General features: G+C 38.7%; 1 pseudogene; it reads right to left on the bottom strand.

The window, feature by feature from the left end:
* Positions 1 to 17,345, bottom strand: part of LOC125911391 (transforming acidic coiled-coil-containing protein 3-like) — a 143,855-nt pseudogene extending 126,510 nt beyond the window's left edge.
* Positions 17,346 to 18,724: the final 1,379 nt, after the last annotated feature.

The raw sequence follows: 18,724 nt of genomic DNA, 5'->3' as shown, positions 1-18,724 counted from the left end.
CAGTTCTCCCAGCACCATTTGTTAAAGAGACTGTCTTTTTTCCATTGGATGTTCTTTCCTGCTTTGTCAAAGATGAGTTGGCCATATGTTTGTGGGTCTAGTTCTGGGGTTTCTATTCTATTCCATTGGTCTATGTGTCTGGTTTGTGCAATACCATGCTGTCTTGATGATGACAGCTTTGTAGTAGAGGCTAAAATCTGGGATTGTAATGCCTCCTGCTTTGGTCTTCTTCAAAATTACTTTGGCTATTTGGGGCCTTTTGTGGTTCCATATGAATTTTAGGATTGCTTGTTCTAGTTTCAAGAAGAATGCTGGTGCAATTTTGATTGGGATTGCATTGAATGTATAGATAGCTTTGGGTAGTATTGACATTTTGACAATATTTATTCTTCCAATCCATGAGCACGGAATGTTTTTCCATTTCTTTATATCTTCTTCAATTACCTTCATAAGCTTTCTATAGTTTTCAGCATACAGATCTTTTACATCCTTGGTTAGATTTATTCTTAGGTATTTTATGCTTCTTGGTGCAATTGTGAATGGGATCAGTTTCTTTATTTGTCTTTCTGTTGCTTCATTATTAGTGTATAAGCGTGCAACTGATTTCTGTACATTGATTTTGTATCCTGCAACTTTGCTGAATTCATGTATCAGTTCTAGCAGACTTTTAGTGGAGTCTATTGGATTTTCCATGTATAGTATCATGTCATCTGCAAAAAGTGAAAGCTTGACTTCATCTTTGCCAATTTGGATGCCTTTGATTTCCTTTTGTTGTCTGATTGCTGATGCTAGAACTTCCAACAGTATGTTAAACAACAGCGGTGAGAGTGGGCATCCTTGTCGTGTTTCTGATCTCAGGGAAAAAGCTCTCAGTTTTTCCCCATTGAGGATGATGTTAGCTGTGGGCTTTTCATAAATGGCTTTTATGATGTTTAAGTATGTTCCTTCTATCCCGACTTTCTCAAGGGTTTTTATTAAGAAATGTTGCTGAATTTTGTCAAATGCCTTCTCTGCATCGATTGACAGGATCATATGGTTCTTATCTCTTCTTTTATGAATGTGATGTATCACGTTGATTGATTTGCAAATGTTGAACCAGCCCTGCATCCCAGGAATGAATCCCACTTGATCATGGTGAATAATTCTTTTTATATGCTGTTGAATTTGATTTGCTAGTATCTTATTGAGAATTTTTGCATCCATATTCATCAGGGATATTGGCCTGTAGTTCTCTCTTTTTACTGGGTCTCTGTCTGGTTTAGGAATCAGGTAGTACTGGCGTCATAGAATGAGTCTGGAAGTTTTCCTTCCCTTTTTATTTTTTGGAATAGCTTGAGAAGGATAGGTATTATCTCTGCTTTAAACGTCTGGTAGAACTCCCCTGGGAAGCCATCTGGTCCTGGACTCTTATTTGTTGGGATATTTTTGATGACTGATTCAATTTCTTCGCTGGTTATGGGTCTGTTCAAGCTTTCTATTTCCTCCTGATTGAGTTTTGGAAGCGTGTCAGTGTTTAGGAATTTGTCCATTTCTTCCAGGTTGTCCAGTTTGTTGGCATATAATTTTTCATAGTATTCCCTGATAATTGCTTGTATCTCTGAGGGATTGGTTGTAATAATTCCATTTTCATTCATGATTTTATGTATTTGGGTCATCTCCCTTTTCTTTTTGAGAAGCCTGGCTAGAGGTTTGTCAATTTTGTTTATTTTTTCAAAGAACCAACTCTTGGTTTCATTGATCTGCTCTACAGGTTTTTTTAGAATCTATATTATTTATTTCTGCTCTGATCTTTATTATTTCTCTTCTTCTGCTGGGTTTAGGCTGTCTTTGCTGTTCTGCTTCTATTTCCTTTAGGTGTGCTGTTAGATTTTGTATTTGGGATTTTTCTTGTTTCTTGAGATAGGCCTGGATTGCAATGTATTTTCCTCTCAGGACTGCCTTCGCTGCATCCCAAAGCGTTTGGATCGTTGTATTTTCATTTTTGTTTGTTTCCATATATTTTTTAATTTCTTCTCTAATTGCCTGGTTGACCCACTCATTCTTTAGTAGGGTGTTCTTTAACCTCCATGCTTTTGGACGTTTTCCAGACTTTTTCCTATGGTTGATTTCAAGCTTCATAGCATTGTGGTCTGAAGGTATGCATGGTATGATTTCAATTCGTGTATACTTATGAAGGGCTGTTTTGTGACCCAGTATGTGATCTATCTTGGAGAATGTTCCATGTGCATTTGAGAAGAAAGTATATTCTGTTGCTTTGGGATGCAGAGTTCTAAATATATCTGTCAAGTCCATCTGATCCAATGTATCATTCAGGGCCTTATTTCTTTATTGACCGTGTGTCTAGATGATCTATCCATTTCTGTAGGTGGAGTGTTAAAGTCCCCTGCAATGACCTCATTCTTATCAATAAGGTTGCTTATGTTTGTGAGTAATTGTTTTATATATTTGGGGGCTCCTGTATTCGGCGCATAGACATTTATAATTGTTAGCTCTTCCTGATGGATAGACCCTGTAATTATTATATAATGCCCTTCTTCATCTCTTGTTACAGCCTTTAATTTAAAGTCTAGTTTGTCTGATATAAGTATGGCTACTCCAGCTTTCTTTTGACTTCCAGTGGCATGATAAATAGTTCTCCATCCCCTCACTCTCAATCTGAAGGTGTCCTCAGGTCTAAAATGAGTCTCTCATAGACAGCAAATAGATGGGTCTTGTTTTTTTATCCATTCTGATACCCTATGTCTTTTGGTTGGCGCATTTAGTCCATTTACGTTCAGTGTTATTATAGAAAGATATGGGTTTAGAGTCATTGTGATGTCCGTAGGTTTCATGCTTGTAGCGATGTCTCTGGTACTTTGTCTCACAGGATCCCCCTTAAGATCTCTTGTAGGGCTGGTTTAGTGGTGACAAATTCCTTCAGTTTTTGTTTGGGAAGACCTTTATCTGTCCTTCTATTCTAAATGACAGACTTGCTGAATAAAGGATTCTCGGCTGCATATTTTTCCTGTTCATCACATTGAAGATCTCCTGCCATTCCTTTCTGGCCTGCCAAGTTTCAGTAGAGAGATTGGTCACGAGTCTTATAGGTCTCCCTTTATATGTTAGAGCACGTTTATCCCTAGCTGCTTTCAGAATTTTCTCTTTATCCTTGTATTTTGCCAGTTTCACTATGATATGTCGTGCAGAAGATCAATTCAAGTTATGTCTGAAGGGAGTTCTCTGTGTCTCTTGGATTTCAATGCCTTTTTCCTTCCCCAGATCAGGGAAGTTCTCAGCTATGATTTCTTCAAGTACACCTTCAGCACCTTTCCCTCTTGCTTCCTCCTCTGGAATACCAATTATGCGTATATTATTTCTCTTTGGTGCATCACTTAGTTCTCTAATTTTCCCCTCATACTCCTGGATTTTTTTATGTCTCTTTTTCTCACCTTCTTCTTTTTCCATAATTTTATCTTCTAGTTCACCTATTCTCTCCTCTGCCTCTTCAATCTGAGCCGTGGTTGTCTCCATTTTATTTTGCAGCTCATTAATAACATTTTTTAGCTCCTCCTGGCTGTTCCTTAGTCCCTTGATCTCTGTAGCAAGAGATTCTCTGCTGTCCTTTATACTGTTTTCAAGCCCAGCGATTAATTTTATGACTATTATTCTAAATTCACTTTCTGTTATATTGTTTAAATCGTTTTTGGTCAGTTCATTAGCTGTCGTTATTTCCAGGTCTTTTTTTGAGGGGAATTCTTCCGTTTTGTCATTTTGGATAGTTCCTGGAGTGGTGCGGGACTGCAGGGCACTTCCCCTGTGCTGTCTTGAATAACTTGCGTTGGTGGGCGGGGCCGCAGTCAGACCAGATGTCTGCCCCCAGCCCACCGCTGGGGCCACAGTCAGACTGGTGTGTGCCTTCTCTCCCCCTCTCCTAGGGGTGGGATTCACTGTGGGGTGGCATGGCCCGTCTGGACTACTTGCACACTGCCAGGCTTGTGGTGCTGGGGATCTGGCGTATCAGCTGTGGTGGATCGGCAAGGTGCACAGGGGCGGGAGGGGCAGGCTCAGCTCGCTTTGCCTTCGAGATCTGCTTCGGGAGGGGCCCTGCAGCACCGGGAGGGAGTCAGACCCACCGGAGGGAAGGATCCACAGAAGCACAGCGTTGGGTGTTTGCGAGGTGCAAGCAAGTTCCGTGAGGGGAACTGGTTCCCTTTGGGATTTTGGCTGGGGGATGGGCGAGGGAGATGGCGCTGGCGAGCACCTTTGTACCCCGCCAAACTGAGCTCTGTCGTCCCGGGGCTCAGCAACTCTCCCTTCCGTTGTCCTCCAGCCTTCCCGCTTTCCGAGCAGAGCTGTTAACTTATGACCTCCCAGATGCTAAGTCCCGCTTGTTGTCTGAACACACTCCGTCCAGCCCCTCAGCTTTTGCCAGCCAACTCGGGGTCTCTGCTTGGCCGGCAGGCCGCTCCTCCACCCCAGCTCCCTCCCGCCAGTCTGTGGAGTGCACCGCCTCTCCGCCCTTCCTACCCTCTTCTGTGGGCCTCTCGTCTGCGCTTGGCTCCAGAGACTCCGTTCTGCTAGTCTTCTGGAGATTTTCTGGGTTATTTAGGCAGGTGTGGGTGGAATCTAAGTGATCTGTAGGACACAGTGAGCTCAGCGTCCTCCTACACCGCCATCTTCCCAGAAACCCCTATCTAAATTATTTATAAGAAATTCATAATACCACTGGCTGACAACAGGCCATATGATGTACAAACAGGACACGGTTCAGAGGAAAGGAAATAGGCTCCACACTAACGAGTAAGTAAGCTACTTTTAAACTCATTTAGCCTATTTCCTCATTTGTAACATGAGGATGACAGCATTATTTACTACAATGGGATGTTGTGAGGGTTTAACAATGTCATTTTTGCTGGAATTATTATGTCTGTGATCTTCAGCATGACAAAATCTCTCCGTGCCTCATTTTCACATCTCTGAGTGGGAAGGATATAACCTGCTTCAGGGAATTGTGCTGATGATTAACTATGACAAAAGAGGTGGCATAAGTGGCAAAGTGACTAGTACATGGTTTCCTTTTCTTTCCCAATCCTATCTAAGATATAAGCAAGGCCAGTGAAATTCCTCAAAATGTTTGAATATAAATGGATTCTAAAATAAGAAAAAATCATATGAACACATATATTTGAAATATAAATAATAGTATTAAATTATTTCAATTTTCAAATGCATAGTAATTTGAAATAGCATAAATAATTTCCTACATCCTCAGGCATGCCCACATCTGCTACATTTTTTCAAATACTTTCTGTTATGGATTGTTGTTTTAATGTGAATGTTCCTTTTGCCTTATGAAATATTATTTCTTTGGGGTATTCTTTCTAATAAAATTGTCACTTATCTTAAAATCATCACTGCCAATTTATTTCTTTTCATATTTTCCATATCTGTATAAAACCATACAAACATGGTTGGCATTTCTTATTCAAAACACATCAATAACATTGGAGGCCAGGGTACACTTATCTTTTTTCTGTCAAACTAAAGTCAACTGTTGTGCTATTTGGAATATTAATGGAGAGCCTGTCAGATATTCAAATAATAGTGGAACAATGTTTATGAAAATCATTATGCCCAGAGGGAAAAAGGGCAAAAACCATGGATATCTAAAGTAAAGGAAACATAAAATTTTTTTCAGATTACCCTATTTAAGTCTTCAATTCATAATGAAAATTAAAAAAATAATATGTGGCCAGTACTGAACGAACTATGCTAAATCCAAGTACAATGTATTCAGAATTGGTAATGTGATGTTTCAAGTATTATCTCTCTCCTAACAAGGTAAATTGTTGTTCACCTTAATGTCACCCAGAAGTAAAGCATTTGCCTAAAATTAATTTTCTCTCTTTTTAAATATGCCACATTAGTGATTCATATCGTCTCTATTTGGGGAATATAATGTCATGTTTCAGTTGAAAATAACTTCTGATAGGCTATGTGAGGATATAAAAGATACATAAATGAAAGAGGATAGGGCTAAAAAAAAAAAAGAAAAGAAAAAACGTCAGCCTACTCCTCTGTGTAATTAGTTTGATAAGAATATAGGTCAAATTGGTCATGAATAATTACAGTAATATTTAAACAAAGCCACCTGAAAAAGTATAATTCTCATATCAGTGAAACATGAGTTAACTCAATTAAAAGTTGTGATATAGCTGAAGAAACTATGTGTTTGTCAGAAAAAAAGGTTGAACTGCTACAAAATCATAGGGCAGTCTTTCCCAAACATCAGCAGTGCCTATCAAGACTGCATCCAGGAAAAAATAGTAAATTTAGCCACCAGTTTTTCTGGTAATAAAATTCATTTCTATGCAGTTTTACCTGGAGTGAAAGCAGATTCTGGCTATGTTGATAGGATTCCACTTTTTAACACAGGTGTAATGGCAAAGTAATAAGTTGTCACTCTGGTTTTAAACATTAGTTTTAAGAGTTTGTGCTTTACTTAAATTGAACCCAATTCTGGAACTGACTGCATTAGGATTTTAAACCTATCCAGCTGAGAACCACAGCAAATGCTCCAACATACCTCCACTCCAGGAGGAGAGACAGTAGCTATATGATTTCATTCTTGGCCTTGTGACTTTCCATGTGCTCTGTTAGAGTTATGTGAGAACATGACAGTGTAGAATCATCAATGGGTAGCTTCTCAGTTTTCAAGATGAGTATTTACTTCCAATCTCTTCCAGTGGCAGATGTTACATTAGATGGCATTCCTTTCCAGAACATCTTATTTCTTGACACAAATAACAATTCCATACTTTTTCATTTTTCTTGTGGGATATTTATATGTGTGCTTTGTTTTTATAGTGTGCCAAGGGCCTCCTAGAATTTAGTTTAGGAGTCATTGAGATAATCTGGCAACTTCTGCAGAATACAATAAGTTTATTTAGGAAAAGAAATGTCACCTCCTTCTGAGAAGGTAGTAAAAGAATTCAAGATCCAACATCATCTGGTTCCAAAACTCTATAATTATTGGGTGGCCTTTAGAAATACTATGGGGTAAAATCATCTTGGGTGGGTACAATTTCAGAATCATTTTTTCCAATTCTATTCAGGACAAGGAGCATCTGTAGATCAAATGGCTTTCCAAACCCAAATTACACAGTGGGCCGATAAGCTATCACAATGAAATTCTGTTGTTGACAGGAGGAGCTCAGCAGTGGAGGAGGGAAAAAGGAAAGAAAGATGCTCCAATTCATCTACAGAGAAAAAGATGTAGAAAAGGAAGTGAGCATAACAGGTTAATGTCACACCATTCTAGACTGTGCTCTAGAAAATTGATTTTGAAATTTGCTTGAAGATAAGAACTGTCTACAACCCTTTTTGAAAAGCTCTCAGACCTCATCCCAGACCTAATAAACCACAGTGTGCTCAGAGATAAAACCTGGTAACCTGGCAATCTGTGCCTGTTACAAGGTCTGAGGGGATTCTTCTCTGGTAAGTTTGTGATACACTGTTTGAAAAGAGAATGTCAAGTTGCTAGCTAAGAAGATGCTTTTACATGCTTATTGTGATATTCTGAGCCTTGGGAATAGTGAGTCTCATTCCTAATAAAATAATAATCCACTTGTCAGAGTCAGAATAGAAGTTCAAATTAAAAAGAGCAGAACAAAAAATAGTAAGGCTTCACAATGTAGGGCAAGAGCTTAAGCAGACTCAATAATAACAAGAAATTCAGGGAAGGCAGTAAAGCGTATTACCAGTTGCAATTACTTTAAACAAACTAACAAAAAGTGCTTTGATGTCTGTAGTATGAAGGCATGGGTGCAAATCTTGACTTTTTCAGCCACATTTTTATCATCTATACAAAATGAGTGATGGTATCCAATTTATAAATGCTTATTATCAAAGCTGATGTGACAAGTAAGTTAAATAATGTGTTTGAAAGTGCTACATGAGTGGATTATGACTACAAGGTGAAGAGTATGAGGGCAACTGTTTGTGTCAGGAGAATTCAACAAGGTGTGGAAAATTACAGTGAGAGTATGTAGAAAGTGGCTAACTGGCAGCAGAAAACATAACCCCCTCTAGTGGCCCAATAGTTCATCTGCAACGGCCATCTCCAGACCTAGAAGGTAAAACAGGATTCAAGTTACTTGGGGAGGAAGCCATTGAGTAACTGGAAAGTTACCAAAATACAATTCAGATATATGGAAGAAAACTCAGTACCCACTTCCAGGAAATGGGGTACATGATGGGAGCTTTATATAACACAAGTTATTAGCACTGAAAGCAAAATCAGTCAGAGCTATTCCTAAGGCTTCAATTCCCCTTGGTCAAGTCTGGCAAAGTTGAGCCTACAAATGGAAATCAAATCCCAGCTGTAAAGAATGGGAAGTTCAGGAAACTAAAGAGGTTTTTAGATAAGGGCCAATAAACCAAATTAATGAGACAATGCTTACTGAACCACAAAACGGTGTTCAAGACAGACATCTGCTGCCCACAAAAGATTCTGGGTGTATCCAGAGGTTTTAAATGCACATAGCTTTTTATGCACCAGGAAGGTGAAGTATAACAATGGGGGGGAATGTGAGCGTTGTTAGAATTTAAAATGCAATATTCTAAATTAATAATCCAATATAAAATTAGAATTTAAATGCAGCCCAATACAGATTTTTTAAGACCTACTGAAAAACAAAAATGGTCTCTCAGCTAAATTAAACAACCAAGTGACCAGATTCTGACTATCACCTAGCCCATGAAAGGCCCAGAGAAGAGGGCACAGATACAGATAGTGTGATATCTTCATTAATATTAAAAGTTTTCTTATTCTTTGGATTCAGACTTGAGAAACATTCAGTTAACACCGACTGTAATCCAGGCACTGGATGAGGCCTTCCCATGTATTATATACATTATATTTAATGTGAATGTAATTAGGGGAAAATCAAAGTATTATGATGATCCTACTCCCAGAAAACATCTCAAAATTCTGACTAAAAGGTTTTAATAGTAATAGTAATAATAATAATGTTATTGCTAACAATAATAACCAAGTAAAGAAATTAAGTAAAACATAATTAAACAATGCAGAGAAAACAATTAGTCCTATAAGTATTAGAACATTTAACCTTGGAAATGTACGTATATTCTCTGGAGAACTTAATTACCATCCAGGCATTAAAGAACATAAACTATCCCAAGTGAAAATGTGTAACACAAAACACAAAAGTACCATTAATCCATACTCATTTCACAATCTTGCATAAATACTCTAACCTTCTTGTAAGTATTCACGATGAATTTTAAATATCTGCATTCATCGCTGCATTTGAAAGAATTTCACCACCTCTTGAAAAACAATAGGAATAGAGTGCCCTCTAGAGTCTCACATGTATTTAACGCCAAATTGAGGGGAAATCTCATTTTAATCATTTCTGGCTATGCTCATTAAAATTTAGAAATGTGGCAGATTTGTCTGTTGCTGCTACAAAAATGCACACATCTTAAAAATTCAAATTCAGAATAATTCCTTTTCCCCCAAGAGAATATCTTTGAACATTAGCTATCTATGCAGAACAAAAAAAAAATTACTAAAGATTTTTTTTACATTTTTATTTTACTTTCTTTTTATGGGCTACATGAAAAAAATACATTTGAAACATATCTAATACCCAAAGGAATATTTTAATCTTTTATGTATACATGTTATTTGCTTATAATTATGCATTTATTTCAGTCTATAATTTCCCAAAAGGAGAAACAACGTTTGTTAATCTAACATCTGAAGCTTCTACATTAAACTGAGACCATCCATGAGGGTGACTAACAAACACTTTTGCAAGTAGATAAATCAACAAACAGTGTTAAAATAGAGGCATAACTAGATATGTATTTGCCATGTTTAAGATACATAGATCAGGCCAAAGCTGTAACTATCAGGCTGTATATAAAGATTGATATATATTATATATAAACCTAATTTTTATATAATATGTGAACCCTGAAGTTGCAAACCTTGAACCAAAAACTAAAATTCAAGGTCTAGAAAGACGAACAGTTGTTTCCTGCAGTTTAATAAAAGATAGGCTTTGCTTTAACATCCAGCTATCATCTCTTTATCAATAACGTCAAGGATCCAATTTCCTTATCTCTGGAATGGGTATAATTTTGCAGCTGAGCTGTATGTATCCAATGTGAAAACTCATAGAAGGGCTTTATAAGCTACAAAAAGGTGTGTGTGTTTGTGTGCGTGCGTGTGTGGTAATATTTATGTTGTGTGTATATATATATATGTATAAATATATATATATATACGTATATATATATATATACATATATATATATAATTGAGAAGGTTAAGTTTGGCTAAATGAGGTCATCCTTAAATAAAAACATTAAGCATTCTGGTATTACCCCTGGCCACTCTTCAAGCTTGTCTGCCAGTCTTCCTCTTTGCACATACGAATATTTTACATATTCTTTGGGACTTTCCCCATGACCTTTCTCTTTTCACTTGAAATTTTTCCTAGGGAATCTCTTTCCCTCCCATGTCTTCAAGTACGTCACCCAGTCTGGAAACACTTTAACTTACATTTACAGATCTACTTTCTAACGTCTAGATCTATATTCCAGCCTCCTTCATCCACAGCATTAGAGAAGCCCTGAGACTAAAATCAAAGACATACAACATGTTTGAAACAAGATGCTGTAGGTGCAAAATGAGTCCAAACATACTTAGAACTGTCCTCCCCAGTCACAGCTGTACTCAGAGAAATGACCAAGAGGATGTGAGGGCACCAGAGGCACCTTGAGATGGTCCACCCCTGGTCCTACTCAGATCCACCTGTGCCCTACATTAAATGAAATCTGTCACGGAGAGTTCAAGGTGTTGGCCTCTTCAAAAAGCTTAATACACAAGGGCTAGAGGCACAAACTACAGATGCTGCAACTTATACCCAAACCAAAATTCACATTCATCATCTCACTTATCTATCATTCTTTATATATATTCTTCTCTCTTCTGTCTGCCAAGTTGCTCCATCCCTCCCCCACTTGTCTAAGTTGCTTGCCTAGTGGAGTGACACAGAGTGGAGTGTCACAGCTCTTCAGCCTGAGAGTCTGAACTTTTATTTGCTTTGTTCTTACCATGCTATCATCACTGCAGTTGCTGGTTCATTATTATTACCAGACATGGAAATACCTGCTTCATATCCTCAGTTCCACTGTTTAGTAGCACTCCTATCTCTTCATGAACTTGAGGTTCATTTCCTCATGAATATAATTCTTTTCTTACCTGCTGGTCCACTGCCATGAGAAGCCCATAATAAAACAGGAGTTACTTTTCACTCTTTTGAAGTAGTCACAACTTCAGGCTCAAGGGACACACTGCATTACTGAGTGAAAGTATTTCCGCATCTAGCAGAGCTGAAATATCAAGTAGGGGACGTGCAAATTCAACAAGTAGACATCAAGATGGTGAGAAAGACCAGTTTATTTCCATGTCTTGGTTCTTGGATCTGTGTATTTTAGCCATGAGAAAACCTCATTATATATAAGCCAGTGATTCAAGGCAGCCTTGAAGGGCTTTGGCTAAACCATTCCATAATTCTAATTATCCTATTGTTTTTAGGTGATGGGGTATATGATAGAACCAGAGGATCTGTTGCCTGTGCACCTACTTTTACACCTCTTTCTCTATGAAGTGAGTCCTTTGATCAGAGGGGATGTTATATGGTATTGATTTTGTAAATCACACACTGAGTGAGTGCTTCTGGTATTGCAGAAGCACTGTTAGCAGGTATGGAAACCCATATCTAGAGAAGATATCAATTCATGTAAGGAAGAATCACTGTCATCTTCAGAGTGGAAAGGTATTGGTATAATCAACTTACCATCAAGTAACTGGTTGACCTCTGAGGAATAATAACGTATCAGGAGCTAATCACTGAAATCTGCTTCTAGTAGGTCCAGCATTCAGTAGCAGCAGTAGCTAGATCAGCCATAGTGAGGACTCCATGCTATTGAACCCATATACAGTCTCCATCTCTTCCACCAATGCTCCTCTGTTTATGAGCTCATTGTGCAAAAATTGAAGTGACTCAAGGTGGAAGCTGACCAATATCCACCAGAAGGGTCATTCTGTCCACCTAATTGTTCAGTCTTTCTTGTGTGTTGAATGTGTTCCAGTGGATAGTATCATCATATAGGAAGAGACACACACCCTGGTATGTCCAGCTCATGCCTCTAACTCAGACCTTTTGTGCCTAATCTAATCTTGTCCATTCTAGTTTTCTGACTAAGCTTGTCCATTCTAGTTTCTGACCTTCTTGGAAGGTATATCTTGTCGTTCATACAAAATAAACAACCATGTATAATGCTCACATCTCTGCTCACTAGGAATATCCCCTCCTTCCCAACTGTTCTTTAGGGCCACCTCTGAGCAGCATTAGAGTGAGGCAGCAACTCACATTTGGTTCCACATATGGAGTCAACCTATCTGTGAACTAGTCCTTATATGTGAGATGAGGGAGTTACAATTCTGTTGGTACAACAAAGATAGGTGAAACAGAATTGGGGTCACCTGTTAACATAATTTATTTTCCTTGTGATCTGCTTGCATCTGATCCCAAAAGAACCACTTCTGTTTATCTTAGTCCATTTGGATTCTGTAACAAAAATACCATAAACTGCATGGCTTATAAGCACCAGACCTTTATTTCCCATAATTGTAGTGGCTGGCAAGTCCAAGATCATGGTGCCAGCAGATCTGGTATCTGGTGAGAATCTGTTTTCTCATAGATAGCTGTCTTTTTGACTATGACTTCACATGGTACAGGGTGCAATTTGGGCCACTTTTGCAAGGGCACCAATTCCATTCATGAAAGCTCTGCCCTCATCACCTAATCACCTCCTAAAGACCCCACCTCCTAATACTATCACCATCTATGTTCTAATGTTCAGAACATAGAGCCATTTAATAATGAATTGTCATCATGTTTATCCAAACTTTTTGTCAGTGATCTACCCAGGTCATGGTGAGCAGCTAGCTAATGGACTGGTATTCAGTCTCTGCCAGCATTGCACCAGCAGTGCAACTGGTAATTTTCTTCTGCAGAAGACAGTCTTGCTCTAAAACCCTAGATGCTGCAACTTTCTTGTTGGGGCTTCCAGAGACTCCAGATGGAGTCCTTATCTGGTTTTTACATAATTGGATCCACCTGAAATATAGGGCAGGTTACACTATAGCCTAGACCTTCTACATAGCCATCTTTTTCCATGGGCCCAATTTGAAACTGGCAACCATCAAAGTCATCCCATAAATGAGTCAAAGCAGTATCTTTAACTGCAATGTATGCTGCCTTCAAAATCTGAAGAGGCCCACTTAGTACTCTGCCTGTTTTCGTAGTTGGACTAGGTATAAAATACAATAACTTGCCCTTTACCATGGAAAGAATGTCCTGGAATGTCTAAGGTCATTGAACCTCTGAAAACATTTACAATAAAGTGGTCCCCTGAAACTTAGAGGTTTTACCACCATCTGACATGAATGGGCAACTAGGGTAATTTCTTCTTCTCACACATCAGATCCAGTTAACAAGATGGCATTGATATAGTGGACCAGGGTAATGATCTGTTACATGTTAAGATAATCAAAGTCCCTGCAGACTTTATTTTTATAGAGAGAAATAGCATTAATAATGTCCTGAGACAAGATAGTAAATGTGTACCACTGTCCATCTAACATAAAGGTAAATTGACCTTGAAAGACTCTTGATTCACAGGGATTGAAAAAAATTCATTTGCTAGATCAATACCAAGTACCACAGGCTATATTGATTTGTTCCAGTGGAGATAAAATATTTGGCACACCTGTGATTGGACCCACTATTTGGTTAAGTCCGTGGTAGTCTACTGTCATCTGTCAAAATCCACATGGTTGTTATATGAGTCAAAGAGATGAATTGAAAGGAAATATGTTGGAAATAAACCTGTGTCCTTTAGGCCTTTGAGGGTGACACTAACCTCTAGTTTCTCCTAGTTTTCAGTTTTACTTATGATTCTTTTCCTTGGTGCCAGGAGTTTGACTTACTATGTGACAGATTTAGACCAGGACTCCATTTAGCACCTGCTCTCCCAAAGTTCCACCTTACCCAAGGCTCATGATAACACTTCTTCTCCCCTGTCATAAGTACCAGCTCAAATTATTTACCCAAAACCCCTTGAAAGGTCTTTACTCAATGTATCACTATCTGATAGGTGGATACAAATCCTTCTGGGTAAGGATTGAAGAAAATATTGTGTATACTGGAAGTAGCCTTTCAATGTCCTTTCTCAAAAGAACTGAGGCTTCCCTCAATCAATAGGCTCTGCATCTGTGAACTATCTCAGATCACTCTGGCTCAGATATGGAATCTATTTTCCTTTGTTCCCTTTAATATCAGTCTTCATAACTCATTTTTATATACGGAAGTTAACAAACTACACACTGATGGACTTTCCATCTGTCTTCTTCCAGGAGAAGCATGATGAATGAACCCTTGGCACAGACCCCAGTAGGCCAAGGCTTCCTAGTTGCCATGCTGGCCTTGTCACCCATTACAATAATTATGTCCAAATACAACCATTTGGCCTCAGATATTCTGGAATCCTATCATTCTCCTGTTCTCTTGACAACCACAGATAGCAATCTCCAACTGTGAGCTGTAGCCTAGAGAGGACAGCTACTATAGAACTTCTCAAAGTTGCCAATATCTCCATCAATACTGCATTTCTTATTGCTTTAGTGAATGAAGTGTTATCAGGGCTCTTCCAGGGAAGAGAAGCAGGGATGGTTTTTCTAGTCTCACATAATAAATTCATTCTAACATGCCTACCTCCCGAGCTTCTAGCACTGTTCCTCAATGTTCTGTCAAAGAAGTTCTGGCTTCTCCTCCTAGCTTCAAAGAGCCATGTCAGCAGGATATTACAATGGGCTCCTGGTGTCCTCTCTAGCCCAATAAACGTTGAGTCATGGGCATATAGACATTGAGTCTATAAACTCTCCACTTTCCAGCCTTGTTTTCTGCACAAGCCCTAGGCCAATGCCTTTAAGATGTACTCCCACACATATTCCAAAGTTCCAGCTGGTACATCATTTCCATCTCCTACATTTCTTTGGAAAGTAAGCGATCTTCTTCCCCCCCTCCCAAGCCCCCATGCCCAGGCTTTCTCTCTCAAGCTATGCTGCTTTGACTCTTGTTTCTGCTTTTTAGGCAATGACAGAAGGAAGGAATATGTCTTAAGGAAGTCAAGCACCATTTACAAGGCATTTGGCCCTGTTGAGGTCTCTCATGCAGGGTCTTTCATCCCCAGGCAAGAAGAGGTTGCTCTTCCCTAGCATGTAGGTCAAGGAACAATGAGCCCAGGGGAATTAATAGTTCACATTTCTCAGGGTGCCTGGGTGGTTCAGATGGTTAAATGTCTGACTCTTGATTTTAGCTTAAGTCATGGGCTTTGTCCTGACAGTGCAGACTCTGCTTGGGATTCTCTCTGTCTCTCTGTCTCTGTCTCTGTCTCTGTCTCTCTCTCAAAATAAATAAATAAACATTTTTTGAAAAACAAACAAGTTCAAACTTGTCTAGCACATCCACCCAATTTCCTTATCCCATTTCTCAAGTTTCCACTATAAAGGCCCTGATGCTAACTTAGGGCACCTGTCAAGGCTACTTTCTCCATCTCCTTTGCATTTTGACCACTCTCACATGTCAGTTCCTGTCCCAGTCCAGGCTCTGGCTGCAAGAGATAAGAGACACTTTAAACCCTGCCTTCTGGCTTTCACTGAATCCTGAGTTGATAACCGGCTGATCTGAGCTTAAGGTTCTTCTTCAAGGCTTCCAGAGCAGGCCAACTAGTATACAGTCCTTATTTCCCTCACATCATTCCATTAGTAGAGCTACCAATTGTGTCACATTAGCTACTGCATATCCATCCACCACAGGTAGGATTCTTAGCCATCATGACACCACATCACCCCAGGAGTTATCATTCTACTTACCACCAACACATTACTTTTCTTCTAAACAAACAAACAGCCTCTGAGACACATTAAGCACAAAGCTAGGAATGGTATATACTTAGCAAAGCAACATTCAATACAATCAAAACCTCTGAAAATCTATTTTCATATAATTCAAATAATTTCAAATAATTTGATTTTCTCTTTCTTTTGTCAGGCAAGCCAGCTGTGGTTTACCTATAATGCACATTCTATGATAATTTCACTTTGAAGCTATTTTAATGGAACTGAACTGGGAAAACACAATAGAATCATTATTTATTCATTCTGGGTGCAGCCTTTATCAGAGTTATAAATCTTCAGCAAATGTGAGTCAGGCTCTTCTCTTCTCTGTGCCCTAGGCTTAGATTTTAACATCTGTGAAAAATGAAAATGAATCTTAAAAATGTCCTTTTACTTAGTTTGCAATGGGTAGCTCCACCAAAAACATAAAACACCTATTAGTAGAACCCAGTGATTCATCACTTACATACAACATCCAGTCCTCATCCCAACAAGTACCCTCCTTAATGCCCAGCACCCATTTTCCCCACCCCCATCAAGCCTCGGTTTGTTCTCTGTATTTAAGAGTGTCTTATGGTTTTTATCTTACTTTTCCTTTCCTTCCCCTATGATCATCTGTTAAGTTTTTCAAATTCTACATATGGGTGAAATCATGTAATGTCTGTCTTTCTCTGACTGACTTATTTCACTTAGATAATACCCTCCAGTTCCATCCACATTGTTGCAAATTACCGTGTTACTTTTAATATTTTTTCTTCATTACCATATTTTGCCAGTTTCATTAAAATATGCCTTGTGGTGGATCTGCTTTTGTTGAATTTGATGGGAGTTTTCTATGTCTTCTGGATCTAGCTAGATATTCCCCAAATTATGGAAGCTGTTAGCTATTATTTCTTCAAATAAATTTTCTGCCCCCTTTTCTCTCTCTTCTTCTTCTAGGACTCCTATTATATGAATATTGTTACATTTCATGGAGTCACTGAGTTCCCTAAGTCTATTCTAACTATGCATAATTCTTTTTTTTCTCTTTTGTTCACCTTGATTACTTCCTATTACTCTGTCTTCTAGGTCACTAATTTGTTCCTCTGCTGCTTCCAGCCTTCTGTTCATTCCATCAGGTCTTTCTCATTTCATTTATAGAGCCTTTTATCTCTGCTGTGTTATTCCTTATCTCTGTGTTAAGGGCCTCATTCATGTCTTCCATTCTTTTCTCAAGTCCAGGTAGTATCCTTACAATCATCACTTTAAATTCTTTATCAGGCATGTTGCTTGTATCCGTTTTACTTAGATCTCGGGCCATGGCCATGTCCTATTCTTCCATTTGCGATAAAATTCTCTGTCTGCTAATTTTGTCTAAGCCTCTGTTCCTGCTTCTGTGTGTTAGGAAAGTCAGCTACATCTCCCGTTCTTGACGGTAATGGAGGAGAGGTCCTGTTGCGCCCTGCTGTGTAGTGTTCCCTGTGTCCTGTGTCCTGGCACTACCAGAGCATCTTCAATGTGTGCTCTGTGTTCTATTGTGTCCTTATCCTTCAGGTAAGTCATCTTCAGATGTGTGCTCCCCTTTGTGCCCTTCTCTCGCCCTTCTCTGCAACCAAGACTCCCTCCCTACCACAGCAACCACAATCTGTTTTTCTTCCAAACTGCATCTCTGCACTTCCTACCTTCTTCAATATGTCTTCTTCTTTACCTCTAGTTGTGGCATTTGTTCTGTCAGTGTTCTGGTCAATTTCTGGGTATTTAGAATGATTTGATAGTTATCTAGTTATATTTGCTGGACAAGACAAGCCTAGGATCCTCCTACTCTGCCACCATATTTCAACTTCAGCAAACAATATTCTTAAGCTGGTAGATCTTCTATGATATCAAGAAAAAAAAGAAAATACTCTAACATATTTATATTTTCATTGGCATAATATGTTAATCCTCCCGGAATGTTTGTATTTTAAAAAGAAATATTAATTGTGGGAAATAGTGAACTTTCAGGCACCAGTAGGAGATGTAACTTTTGTTTCTAATGCTCCTATAATCAGACCATGTGAAGCAACCCCAGATGGATAAAACCATTCCTAAGTTTAGCTGTCCCTTTATAAATGGGTGATCATCAATAAGAGTGTGGTATAATGGCTTCTATATCAGACAGAGACCATTAGCTATGTGACTTTGGAAAGTTATTTAAGACTTCTGAGTCTGAGTCTTTACATCTGTAAAATGAAGATAATATCTACCTGCAATGCTGTTATGAGAAGAACAGTAATGAGGTAATGTGTGTTTTGCATGCAAGTAGTTGTTAAAACAACCAAAATTTATTCTCTCACACTTCTGGAAGCTAGAAGAGCTTCCCTCCTAGATTCTGTTAATACCAGCAAACTTTGCCATTCCTCAGCTTGCCACTGCATTACTCCAATCTCTGCTTCTACCATCACATGGTATTCTTCCCGTGTGTGTCTGTATTTCCACATGGCCTTCTAATAAGGACACAGCTCACTGAATTTAGAGCCTACCCTAAGGCAATATAGCCACATCTTAACTTGATTATATCTGCAAAGACCTTATTTCCAAATAATGCCACATGTACACGTATCATAGGTTAGGACTTCAACATATCTTTTGGAGGTACACAATTCAACTCACAACACCTCTTGATTCTGTAATGACATCACTTTCTTCTATACCGTAACTGAGAGA

Source organism: Panthera uncia (genome assembly GCF_023721935.1).
Source record: "Panthera uncia isolate 11264 chromosome C1 unlocalized genomic scaffold, Puncia_PCG_1.0 HiC_scaffold_3, whole genome shotgun sequence".
NCBI classification, from domain to species: Eukaryota; Metazoa; Chordata; class Mammalia; order Carnivora; family Felidae; genus Panthera; species Panthera uncia.
Note: the sequence above shows the minus strand (reverse complement) of the source record. Positions and strands in the feature narration are given on the sequence as shown.